This window comes from Neomonachus schauinslandi, chromosome 6 (assembly GCF_002201575.2).
Source record: "Neomonachus schauinslandi chromosome 6, ASM220157v2, whole genome shotgun sequence".
NCBI lineage: Eukaryota > Metazoa > Chordata > Mammalia > Carnivora > Phocidae > Neomonachus > Neomonachus schauinslandi.
This window is the reverse complement of record NC_058408.1, coordinates 51,459,062-51,472,091: the sequence shown is the minus strand read 5'-3', so window position 1 is coordinate 51,472,091 and position 13,030 is coordinate 51,459,062. Positions and strand designations below refer to the sequence as shown.

The following is a 13,030-nucleotide window of genomic DNA, read 5'->3' as shown; positions in this document are numbered from 1 at the left end:
TTGCCCCCTCCTCCATTCACTAGCTGCCTGACCTCAGAAAGTTCTGTTTCCTCAACAGTAAAATGAAGGTAAGAAGAGACGTGGGGCATCACAGGACTGCTGTGGAAATCAGATGAGCTAAATAATCTGTATAATGTGGCAAAACCATGCCTGGCACAAAGTAGTTGTTCAATAAATGTTAGCTTCGTCCACCAGGCCCCCGGGGCGTCCGGGCTTGTGAGCCCTGCAACGATTCGACGGTGAGAAGCTCAAGGGCGCGCAGGGACGCGGAGGCGACATGCTTAGCGTGGAAAGAGGCCTCTTGTTACTTCTGGCAGAGTCATGGAGGAATGCTCTGGCCTGTGGAACCGTAGCGAAGATGGGCCTGTGTGAAGCCCCTAGAGCTAGGGATGAGAGAAGAAGTATTTGGGGGCCTGGGGGCTTTCTCCAGAATCATGGTTTATAGAGAGATCACCATAGTTGAAAATTCCGTCCCCCCTCTCCTGTCTCCCTTCCCTGACGAGGAGGAGATTACTGGGTACGTCAGGTACAGATGCTGTGCCAGACCCACGGTCCCACTCGATCTGTAAGCTACTGGAGAGTTTCCCTCCAGGAATCCCCCTTGCTTCGTGTTGCACACAGTAGATGCTCAACCCTGAGCCCTGCTATCTTATATGCGCTTTGTAGAGGCCTCTGCTGGGCCAGGTCACGGGTGGTATAACAGGCTGGGCTGCAGCAGGTGGAGGGGTCCAGGACCCCCCTGTGCAGAACAAGAAGGTCTTGTAAAGCGTTGTGCTTTCACACTTGGGGTGGAGCCCAAAGCAGCAGTTTATGGCTTAGGCGAGTCGATCAGAGCCTGGACAGCCGGCCGACCAGGGAATGAAGTGGGTATCGGGGATGTTGACAGTGGCACAGTTCAGATCGTGGGTGGTGGCCCTGGTGAGCAGAGATCCCGGGACAGACTCTCATCCCAGGGAAGAGGCTGTTTCTCATAGCCACGCACGAGAGGGGCAGGATTTGCTCCCAGGTGCTTACAGCCTTCTAGGTGGAAGGTGGGATCTGTGCCTGCTTGCTGTTTGGTTTTGTTTTTTAAATTCTCCATGGCTTTGGGGCACCTGGGTGGCTCAGTCATTAAGGGTCTGCCTTCGGCTCAGGTCATGATCCCGGGGTCCTGGGATCTAGCCCCGCATCGGGCTCCCTGCTCAGCGGGGAGCCTGCTTCTCCCTCTCCCACTCCCCCTGCTTGTGTTCCCTCTTCCACTGTGTCTCTGTCTGTCAAATAAATAAATAAAATCTTTTTAAAAAATAAATTCCCCAGGGCTTCTAGCATCGTGTCAAGCACACACCAAATTTTTAAGAAACGTGTATGGAAATGTAGCTGGAGTCACACTGGGGCAGCTTCTGCATTCTAGAGCGAGGCCTCCAGGCCTCCTAAGGATTTTTACAATTCTCCTTTTGCAAACAGGAGCCGGAGGTGACTGACCGAAGGCTAGTGACGGCAGCCAGATCGCGCGGATGATCTCTGGTACAGAGGAGCAAGAATTACCAGCTGGGGAGACAGAGCTTCCCATGAAGCTACTGCTCCTTGTACCTGGGGCTGAGGTGAATCGCCTCAGACACAGCACAGCCATCAGCTAGGAGGCACTGAAGCAACAATACAATCTCGAGATGGATGGAGAAATTATGGTTTTACAAAGTGGTTTGCCAGTTCATTTCATTTCTTCCTTAGGACCCCATGCAACCCTAGAGCCTCCTGACCAGGGCATGCCAAGATCTCTTCATAATGCCCTTTGCACGACCTCCCGCCCCTCTCCCCCTCTCTTGCCTTCTTTCCCTTCTTCTCTGCTCTTCCCACGGACACGGAGCCTGTGCGGATGCAGAGAGAACCACAAAAGCCATTCTAGGCCTTTCCTCATTTTCCCCTGGTCCCTGGGCCATATTTGAATTGAGAAAGCCTATGAGTTGGAATGTAGGCCCAAGGTATTGGAGTCACGCAAGTGTGACAGGGGCTGGAAATTCCTCCTGCAGAAGCACATGTGTCTATTAGCCTGTGTTCAATGAGCAGCTACCGTGTGCCAGGCCCCATGCACTGGGAATGTAATCACCAAGTGGTGCTGCCAAAGGGTGATGGGGGAGAGTCAAATCTTACCAAAGGTCACAAAAGTTTACACATAAACTAATACACTTCGATTTTATCTCCTCTGGGAAGTCTGTCTCCCGGAGCTGGGCTAAGTGGTCTTCCTCTGGTCCCGGGGTCCCTGTTGTGACACCTCTCATAGCATCTCTTACACTGTGTTATAACCACCTCTTTATCCATCTGCCGAAATAGACCGTGAGCTCCTGATTCATCATTGGCAGGAAAACTGCAGAGTTCCTTTGTAGGAGAGGCTAATGGATAATACTCTGGAGCCACAGGAAGAGCACTCAGCTCTTGGGAGAGAGCTCAGTTTTCTCATCTGTAAAATGGGCCTAAGAGTTGAGCTGTCCTGACCACTGAGCGAGAGGAAGTCAGTGATGTGCTTCCCACAATGCCCAGCGCGATACAGACCAGGCTCCAGAGACAGTGCGGTCGTTAACTAAACTATACCAAGAAGAATTTATAGTTTATCCAAATATTTTCTTTCTCAAGCATCCAAATAACTTCATCTCTAGGACAACAAGGAGCAGGATTTTCTATCCCTCATTGAAGCATAAGATCAAAGGCCACATATAAAAGCCTAGGGATGGGAAAGTATGCTTACTTAATATGCATATTACCATCAAGAAAGGACACTGATAAAAATGTGGGAAAAAGGAAAAACAGTTTGGCAGTTCCTCAGAATGTTGAACATAAAATAAGCAGATGATTCAGCAATTCCACTCTGGGAATGTACCCCAAACAACTGAAAACAGGTACTCAAACAAATCCTTGTACATGCTTGTTCACAACAGCCAAAAGACAGAAGCAACCCAAATGTCTCTCAACAGATGAATAAACTGATGTCTACACACGATGGAATATTATTCAGCCACGAAAAAGCATGAAGCACCAACACAGGCTACAACGTGGATGAATCTGGAAAACATGTTAAGTGAAAGAAGCCAAAAACAAAAGGCCACATACTGTAGGATTCCTTTTATATGAAATATCTAGAATCTATATATCTATAGACATAGGATGCAGGTTTGTGGTTGCCAGGGGCTGGGAAGAGGGAGTAACAGGGAGTAACTGTTTAATGGGCATGGGGGTTTATTTTGGAATGATGGAAACGTTCTGGAACTAGATAGAGGTGGTGGTTGCACAACATCACAAATGTACTAAGTGCCATTGAATTGTTCACTTTAAAATAGTTAAGTTCAGGGCATCTGGGTGCCTCAGTAGGTTAAACGTCTGACTCTTGATTTCGGTTCTAGTCATGATCTCAGGGTCTTGAAATGGAGCCCTGCGTTGGGCTCCGTGCTCAGTGTGGAGTCTGCTTAAGATTCTCTCTCTCCCTCTCCCTCTGCCCCTGCCCTCACTTGCGTGCACTCAGTCTCTCTCTCTCTCTCAAAAAAAAGTTAAGTCTATGTAATGTGAACTTTACCTTCCAAAAGAAAGTGGGAAGAGATAATGCAAAATTTCTTGAAAGCTAATAGATGGTAAATGGAAAAAAATGGTATAGTTCCTATTAGTAATTAAGAAAATGGCATTGATTGTTCTCTTTAGTGTATATTTATTCATTCATTACAATACCAAATGTTGAATGACCACATATTTCAATGGTTTAAGTATTCGTTATTGAAGGAATACTATTTTTTAAACCACTGAAAACTTATTCCTGGAAAATGTCAGTCAGGGACATCAGACCTCCTTCCTCATGCGGCACATGGTCTGTGACCGTGTCCCCTTCCTTTATCCCAGAGAGGGTGGGGGAGATGCAGTGTCTCTGTCTGGAAGTGAGATATTCTTTCCGTGGCCAGCTGTGAAAATCTGTGCCACTTGTCCATTGCAAACACAGTAAAAAGCAGCTTTTCCTCAGAGGGGTCAATAATATCCTCGTGCGAATCTACCAAGGGCATGGTAGTTGGAAATCACCAAGTCTCTTGAGACCACTCGGCACATCATTGCCTTTTTTCTGAACCAGAGAAGGCGTTGGGCCAAATCTCCCCGCAGGGCAGGAACTGAGTTTCTTGTTTGGAAGCCAGGAGAGCTCGGAGCAGGTCATGTCTGGATGGTGTGGTGTGCAAATGGGGTCCCCTCTCCCAGAGGCAGTTTCATTATGGGATAGTGTGGGTCACCCAGGCAGTGGGCCTGGAGGTTTTAATCTAGACCACTGGCGTGCAGGGCTGGCTATTGCTACTCAGCAGATGGTGGGCCTTGGGCGGGAGGGAAAGTTTCAGGTCGCGAGTGGAAGGTAGAGAGAGAGGGAAGGGTGTAAACCTCAGTCATTTATAAGAAACGGGCTTGACAGATGGAGAGAGTCTGCAGGGCTGGCCTTAAAAGTGGTGTGTTTCCTTTCAGCTTTGCCACTTTTCTGTCCCATAACATTGAGTAAACAATTGTGATGTGCTCATAAAGCAACCTGGCGGGTGGGGCGGGGGGTTGTCAGATTGCATGCCTCAAATTCTTAGCACCACTGTTCAACAAATGGCTATTGAGAGCCTAGCATGCACACTAAAAATGTGAGGGAACCAACAAAGGTTGGCTGAACATTTGTTCTCTCCCAGTCCCAAATCATCGGGAAGGTGACTTTGCCCTCTGTTAGTGCCTGGGGGATTTTAGGTCACTGTGCATGGATGGCCTGATGGAGCCTCTAGGCTAGGGCCAGGGCTTTTCAAGCTGAAGGGCTTCTGAAAGCCCATACTTTGTCCCCCTGGTGGAGATGCAGAAGGTGCTAGAATTAGGAAACCATGACCAGAAGGACAGAGACTCAGGACGTCACTTGGGTCAGGGAGAGAAAAGCAAGCTCCTGACTTGCATTGAAGCATTCTCTTCTCTGTTTATGGTGGCCACAGTCACATGTCATGCAGGTTAAGACACAGCATGTCCACTGTGTGTCATTCTGTCCCCTTAACACTAAAGCTAATGGAACTTCGGAGTTTCCACTGCTTCTTCCACTGACCTTAACCCCCAGCCTCTGCACCTACCTCTAAACCTGTGTCCTATGTTCTTAGGACAATTTGAAGACTAAAAGTATTTTAACATGTAACTATCTTTATTGCTGTTATATTTTTTCCCTCTCTTCTGCCAATTTTCTTTTATGACTTGCTTGGAAAACTAAAGAAGTTGTTGATGGGCTTTCCTTAAGCCTATCCAGCTTTGAAATCAGGAGTGTATTTGAGGAGAATAAAAGTCAACTGAAAAACATCCTAGAGGGAAGAAATTGTAGACAGTTAAGAGCAAAGGCAAGTCTGCGATGGCTTACAAGAAACAATCTGCAATTTTGACTGAGAAATACAGCAACGATTAGGTTTTCTTTCATTTCTTAGCAACAAGCTCCATGGAGCAGCTTGCTTACAATCGTAGGAGCAAGTCTCTTGCCAGGGGCTGGGATTTGGTTTGGACACGGCCATGGCCCTTTGGGAGTTGCCCCGAGAAAGAAATGTCGTGTTTGTGTGAGGTTCCTTTTGGAACTCAGCTATGTTGGGGCCCACTCACGTCCCCAGGTGGTGCTCTGCTCAGATGGCTCAGGCCAATGTGGGTGGAAAAGTCAGAAACCTGAGCTGTTCTGTGGCCCTGGGGATTGCCCTTCAAAGAACTGGCTGTTGATTTTCCTCTTGCTGCATGGAGAGGGAAAAAAAGTCTATCTGCCACTGTTTCTCTCTCTTACAGTGCCTGTGATGATGAGTCTCCTGAGCTCCTATTATTCACCCAGAGCCTTTCTCATGGAATAGTAAAGTGTGAATCAGTATTTGATGTTTAATGCTGACCTGCCTACTGGTCTCGAAACTATCTTCATGACAAGTTTAATAAAACACTAAAGGGGTTTTCGTTAATTAAGGCACCCAGTGCTATCTCCCTTTTTGAGGGGTATTTGGGAATTTTTATTTTTTTAAGATTTTATTTGAGAGAGAGAGAGGGAAGAGGGGCAGAGGAGGAGGGAGAGGAAGAGAATCTCAAGCAGACTCCATGCTGAGCACAGAGGCTGACACTGGGCTCGGTCTCACGACCCTGAGATCGTGACCTGAGCCAAAACCAAGAGTCGGACGCTTAACCGACTGAACCACCCAGGTGCCCCGGTATTTGGAATTTTTGAGAAATTTAAGGACAGAAGTTGAGGAAACAGAAGGGATGGGTGTGGTACGGAGATTGCCTTAAAGAGGAGACCTGCCCTCTACTCTGGAAGATCTGCTCCTGGTTTTCCCTGGAGGCCAGTCGGGGAAGGCTCAGCCTTCAAGTGCGGCCTTTTCATTTTACATTGCTGCCAGTGTCTGAGTGCCTGTGTGTGTCCTCGTGCACGATGTACAGAAGGTCCAGGTGATAGAAACCCTAGAGAGTGTCTGCTATTCCTGAGTGGAGAGAGACAGAGCTTGGGTTCTGGTCTGCCCCCCTTCATCAGCTGCTGAGCCGGGAACACACACACTTCACCTCTCTGAACATGAGTTCATTCATCTGTGAAGTGAGGGGTGGGGCTGGCTCATTTCTAAGTGTTTTTCCACTTGAAGTCTTTGAGCCTGTGGTTATTTCCTTTTGCTCATCAACAGCCAGCCCTTCTCAGAAGTCTGTTTAGTCGAAAGCTTGGATGTTGGCATCAAATTTGAGCTTCACAGGGGTTGGACCATGTCAGGCTTCCTTGGTTGGGACAGAAGAAGACCACAGATCCACTCAAGCCATCACCTGATGCTCAGATTCAGGGCCAATGCTGGTTTAACCAGCACTTTGGTGACCATCAGGAAAAAAAGCATCCCCTCTGAGTGGACTCAGTGCAACTGGGGTTGGGTCCACGGCCTGACAAATGGAATCCTGGCTGCTTTCAGCCACGAGCTCCCAGGAGTCCTCGTGCTGTGCAAAAACTGCAAAAACATTAGTAAAGCACTCACTTCTTTGGGCTCTGGCTACTGGAGGTAAGGAGTAAAAGAAGTGGCCGGAATAGATGCATGCCATTGGTATGACGGAAGGAGACTTTTATGATACAGTTAAAAAGCTGCAAGTCTGGGCCTACAATATTCCCCAGATCCTACACGTACACAGTCTGTCTAGTTGGTAGCTTCAAGAGGAAAGATTAGTAATAATAATAAAACAACTTACGTTTTTATAGAAACTTGCAGTTTATGGAGCACAGTAAATGTATCTTTCTTTTTCAATTTGGTTCTGATTCTAACTATTGCCCTGGAGAGTAACAATTATCCCCATTTTTTTTTAAGATTTTTATTTATTTCTTTGAGAGAGAGAGATCGAGAGAGAGCACGAGCATGGGGAGGGGCAGAGGGAGAAGCAGGCTCCTACTGAGCAGGGAGGCAAATGCAGGGCTCGATCCCAGGACTCCTGGGATCATGACCTGAGCCAAAGACAGACGCTTAGCCAACTGAGCCATGCAGATGCCCCCAGTTATCCCCATTTTACATGTAAGGGAGATGAAGCTGAGAGATTCAAAGACTTGTCCAAGGAAAGCTAATAAGTGGTCAAGGCCAGAATTGAACCCATGCGTGTCTAGTTCCAAGTTCAAGGTTTTTTCCTTCCATACTAGGTCACATAATTTCCTGATCTGGGCCATGGCAGCCAGACCTAAAGTACTATTCTATCAGGGTTTAGAATTCATCTGAGAAAGTCATCCTTCTTCTTCTAATGATGGTAGGACTCTCCCATACAGATACAATTACTAGACTTGGGGTATGAGTTCTGGAGAGGTCTTGGCAGATCTTAGAGTTGAACTAAAGTATGCATTTCTTATATGGTGAAGTGATTTCTAGGGATTCACTTGTTTGGTTAAATGCATCTGTATTGCCTGTGTGCCATTAACACAAGATACTCTCCAACATTTTAGGTATCTCGCAACGCATCCTGGGAAGGCCTTGGAAGTCTAGAGAGAGTCACCTGGGAGTCACCATATGGAATGAAAATAATATCTCTAGGCCAATCACTATTGGCCAAATCCAAGACTCTTCAGTGTTAACAAGGTCTCACTGATAGTGTTATTAACAGGCTCCCTTAGCCACCTTCAACACTGCTTTTATGCACAACATTTGGGATAGTTAAGTTACCCCCATTACTTGCAGTTCTTCCAACGTGCCCTTGACTTTGCATATACCCTTTCCTCTGCCTGAAATACCCTCTCCCTAATCATTTCCTAATCATTTCCAACACCTTGCTCATCCATCATTCCTGCAGTGTTGACTTCCAGATAATTCCTGGGGGAGTTTATTACTCTCTCCTTTGGATCATTTCAGTATCCCATAGCTACTGCAACTATAATGTGTATTATTCTTTTTTTAAAAAGGGTTTATTTCTTTATTTGAGAGAGAGAGAATGGGAGGAGGGGCAGAGGGAGAGAGAGAATCCTGAAGCAGACTCCCTGCTGAGCATGGAGCCCAATGCGGGGCTCCATCCCAGGACCCTGAGATCATGACATGAGCCAAAATCAAGAGCCAGCCACTTAACTGACTGAGCCACCCAGGCGCCCCAACTATAACATGTATTATTCTGAACTATAGTTTGTTTCTGTATCTTGTGTCATTTATCAGATTGTGGGTCCTCAAAAGCAGAAATGATCTCATTATCTTTGGATTCCAAGGACCTGGCATGCTGCCTGGCACACAGTAGGTATAGTAAGTATTGTATGAATGGATGAAGTCAGTAACTTAGCTTTTTGAGTGTTTATTATTCTCTTGAGTTTAGCATTCATAGAAAAGGGCAGAAGTCATTCTCTCTTTATTCTACCGGCTAAATATTGACAAAATATGGAGGCTGGAGAAACATTTGTTTTGTCCTGTATTTCTTTCCTAGATTGTATCTTGGGTGGGACTGGGGAGCCAGAATTTCAGAGGAAATGAAGGACTCAATCAGATTTCCCTGCACAGCTGCCTTGCTAGCCCAGCACTGGGCAAAGGGGAGGCACATCAGAGTAGGAGATTGATGGTAAGACCCTTGCTAAATTCTTTGGAACTTGACAAATGACACATCAGTGGTACTTTTCAGACCTGTTCCTTATAACTCAAGGCTCTCCCATTATTCATCCGGACTTCAAAATGAGGGTTCCTTAAAATTAGCTTCAGATTCTTACAAACTTTAGCTGAGTGAATGAAATGCAACCGCTTTCAAGGAAGGTGCTTCTGAGGAAGGAGTGATCTTCTCAAGCGCACCATCCCTCCCCTTCCTCACTGAACAGAATACACGGAGCAGTTGGGCAAGGTAGCCAGCATGCCGGCTGCCGGCCGTCTCTGTGAAATTAGGGCAGTGCTCCTGTGGGTTGGTTTCCCTTTCGGTTAGGCAGGACATGTGTTCCTACTAGCTAACGTATATAGTTTATTTAACTCAGTTATTACACAACGTATGCTGGGAAGCTCTTAAACATACTAGGGAAACGGGTCTTTTTGTGTCCTCTACCTTCACGGGTGAGCTAGGGGGCTGGGAGTGGGACCATTTAGAGACTCAAAGAAATTAGGAAGCAATCTGTGTCACAGTAAATCCCCGGGAGGCTCAGAGGCTAGCAGACAGGTTCCCATTCCTGGCTCCAGGCCATATTTTCTTTTCGGCTGGTTTCTTAGCCCTGTTGAAAATTTGGCTTCACTTAAAACAACTGAGAAACATCAGCGACTGAGGTGCTTTGTAGTGGGTCTCAGGCCTTGACTTTTTCAGTAACAAGTAGAATCTGGAAGCTCCTACCGGGAGGCAGCATTGTCAACTGGACTAAGAGAACTCCACCCCAATCCCCCCACCCCCAACCCATGTAGACTCAGCCCAGAAGCAGATGTCAGCCCGCTGAGAATCCTCGAAAAGAAGGGAAACAAACTAGAACCAGAGTCGTGAAGGACCAAGGATCCTTAAATCTCACTTATCTCTGGGGCTGGTCAATCCTTACAAAGAACGAAACTGAGCTGGGAAGTTCCCTTCCCAACAGAAGGCAACTTAAACCACACACACACACACACACACACACACACACCTTAAAATGTATTAAAACACACACACACGCAGCTTAAAATATATTAACACACACACACAGCTTAAGATATGTTAACACAAACACACAGTCTTGAGACTCACCTTTCAGTCCACCGGAGGGCTTCCTGCAGGCGCGGTGGCTCAGGGGTCTCCCGCGCGCGCGGCCCGTCTGACAGCGGCGGGTCCCGGGTGAGGTCAAGGTCCCAGTGCGGAAGCCCGTCCCCCCGCCCCTCCCCCTCGTGGAGCCAGGTGCCGAGTCGGGGGCTCAGCGGGGGCCGGGCGCCGCGCGTACCTGCCGCTCTCCTGGAGGAAGGCACCCTCTGCGTTCTCTGCCCTCCCTCGGGCCGACGCCTCGCATTTTTGAGGTTTCACTCCAACTCCGTCCTGCTCCTGATGTCAGAGACACAACTTCCTGAATCAGACTCGCCCTCTCTCCCGCCGCCTGGGCTCGGCCCCAGCTCCCCTCCCGGGCCCACAGACCGCCGGTGCCCTTGGATTCGGCGCACTCGCCCCGAAGCGCCCTCCTCCGGGTCTTCCACCACCCCCCCGCCCCCGCCCCCGCCCCGCCACGCCGGGCTGGTGCCCCACCAGTGCCGGAACACGCCTCCTGCGGGACCCGCGCTCTCCCCGCCCGCCACGCCCGTCGCCAGTCCATTTCACCGACGCACCAAGTTCCCGGGACCTGAGACAATTCCGGGGAAACTCGGCTTAGGTGAAGACAGCCCAGCGTTGCCTAAGAGAGCAGCCTTTTGGCAGGAGAGTGGAAGGCATCTGAGAGGGGGACCATGGGACAGATTGGGTGAAGGCTCCCAAGCCTTATCTGGACGAACAAAACAACCAGCTGCCTTATTCACCCGCTGGATGCCGGGGAGGGGGGGGGCAAGGGGGGGTGCACACAGTCTTGGTGCTGCTCCCTGAAGGCTGTAGGGAAAACCCTGCACCATCCTGAGCTGTCAGAGCGGAGATGGAGGGGGAAACTGCCTGCACAAAGTTCTCAGAGGTTCTTCCCTGTTATTCCCAGTTGCCCCCCATTCACTTTTTATTCTGATTTCTGTGGGTCCAGTTTGGAGCACCTGGAACTCTAGAAAATGAAAGGGCCTGCACCAGGGTTGGGTGCAGGACTCCAGACAGGAAGCTTCTGATGACCCTTGGCAGGGAGATTGTTCAGTGTCTCCAAGGTTACTGGGGGGCAGCCTAGGGGGGAGGATGATGCCAGGACCTTGCCCTGGAGGGGCCTCTTCAGAGCCATCTGGGCAAGTCCTTCCATGACATAGACCTGGGGTGCTGCCTGCTTGACTATATTTGCCAGGTGCTCAGGGACCAGGTGCCAGGTGCTGAGCAAGGTCTTGCCCTCCTCTGCAGGTGGGAATTAAAATGACTCTTGCAGTCAACTATTTTTTTTTTTTTTAGAGATTTTATTTATTTATCTGACAGAGAGAGACACAACAAGAGAGGGAACACAAGCAGGGGGAGTGGAAGAGGAAGAAGCAGTCTTCCCGCTGAGCAGGGAGCCTGATGTGGGGCTGGATCCCAGGCTTAACGCTTAACGACTGAGCCACCTAGGTGCCCCGCAGTCAACTATTTTGACTGAGGAGCAAGAGACTACTTTCTGTTAGTGCTGGAGAAGCCAAATGGCTCTGAGTGGCAAGGCCAAAGAGAAAACCCAGCCCTTTGGTCAGAAACACCAAAAATGATTAAGGAAAGAAAAAAAAATGTTTTCTTCCAACGGAAGGAGATTAGATGAGACTCTTTTCCCAGAAATTCAGGTGGAGTGAACTCAGTCTAGATCTGGACAAGAAGGGGGAAAGTGGGTTCTAGAAGCAAGTGGGCTAACAAGTAGTCCCAACAGAAATGGGAAGATTGGGCTTGTTAGGCTGCTTGGAAGTGTCCAGACTGAGAACCTTCCCTCAGTCGATGGGTTTACTATGCTGCCCAAAAGCTCCATCTGTGATCACACTCTGAGCCTGCAACTGTCTACCTACGTAGAGTTGGTTTCTCTAAGACCCCTGGAACTTAAAAGCCAGGGTGCAGAGTCTGAGGGCACTGAGGAAGCCAGGCGGGGGTGGTGGGGTGGCTGGCAGTGAGGCCTTGAATGCTGGTCAAAGGATTGGGGAATGGATATTTCCTTCCATCTTAAGAAAGGACACGAGATACTGTGTCAGGTGCTTTACGCATATCATTGAATCTGTCACAACACATTTATGAGATGTAGTATTCTCCTCCTTTTATGAGGAAACAGGTTCAGAGAAGTGAAGCAACTTCCTCAGTGTCATAGAACTAATAGATGGTGAAGCTCAGATTTGAGTTCCAGTGTTTCTGAACCCCCACTCCGTCCTTTAACTACTATGCCATCAAGTAGAGGGGGAAATCGCCTTCTGGGAAGGAATTCCACACCTGAACAAGGGTAATGTTCAGCCCTGCAATGAGTCCTTTTGAGGGAAGGCTGCAGAAAATACTTTTCTGGAAATATAGAGCAACATTACAGATTGGCTATGGCCTAAGTGGCAGTTATTTAGGGTTGCCTTTGAAAGGAAACAGGAAGAAACCAAACCAGAGAGGAGACAATTGGCTTGAGCTGAGGGCTTCATGGACATGGTTTTAAATGGTAGAAAGAAAATCAGAATCCTATCCATAAGGTGGTATCTCTGTGATGTCTCAGTTAAGCAAGGAAAGCCAACAGCTTCTGGGGCAGAGAAATCAGTGACTCATGGGTGAGCAAGATGGCGGATTGGCTCATACTCGGTTGCTAAGGCTGCAAGGTCTGTTGAGGGGCTAACACTACTAAGAAGATGCAATTATGGTGAAGAAAAGGAGTGGGCAGCTGGCCACATATTCTCACACTGGGTAGATGATGTATCCCTTACTAAAAGGCAGGTTAGAGCACCCACCTACTATTTTATTCTCTTGGCAGTTAAATCCTTACTTCGATGAACTCATAAATGGCCTTGGGCAACCGCAGTGCTGTTACATTTTGCTTAATCCTCATTATTTC

At 48.3% G+C, this 13,030-nt stretch overlaps 1 protein-coding gene across 2 annotated transcripts in view; it reads right to left on the bottom strand.

Moving 5' to 3' along the window:
- KIAA0040 (KIAA0040 ortholog) overlaps positions 1-10,510 on the bottom strand; it is a 32,928-nt gene extending 22,418 nt beyond the window's left edge. The window contains exon 1 of one of the 2 annotated variants that reach the window (XM_021682612.1): positions 10,141-10,510. The gene's annotated coding sequence lies outside the window, so the exon portion shown is untranslated. The remainder of the gene's footprint in view (positions 1-10,140) is intronic. The other variant, XM_044916399.1, reaches the window with a different exon arrangement.
- Between the last annotated feature and the right edge of the window lie 2,520 nt (positions 10,511-13,030).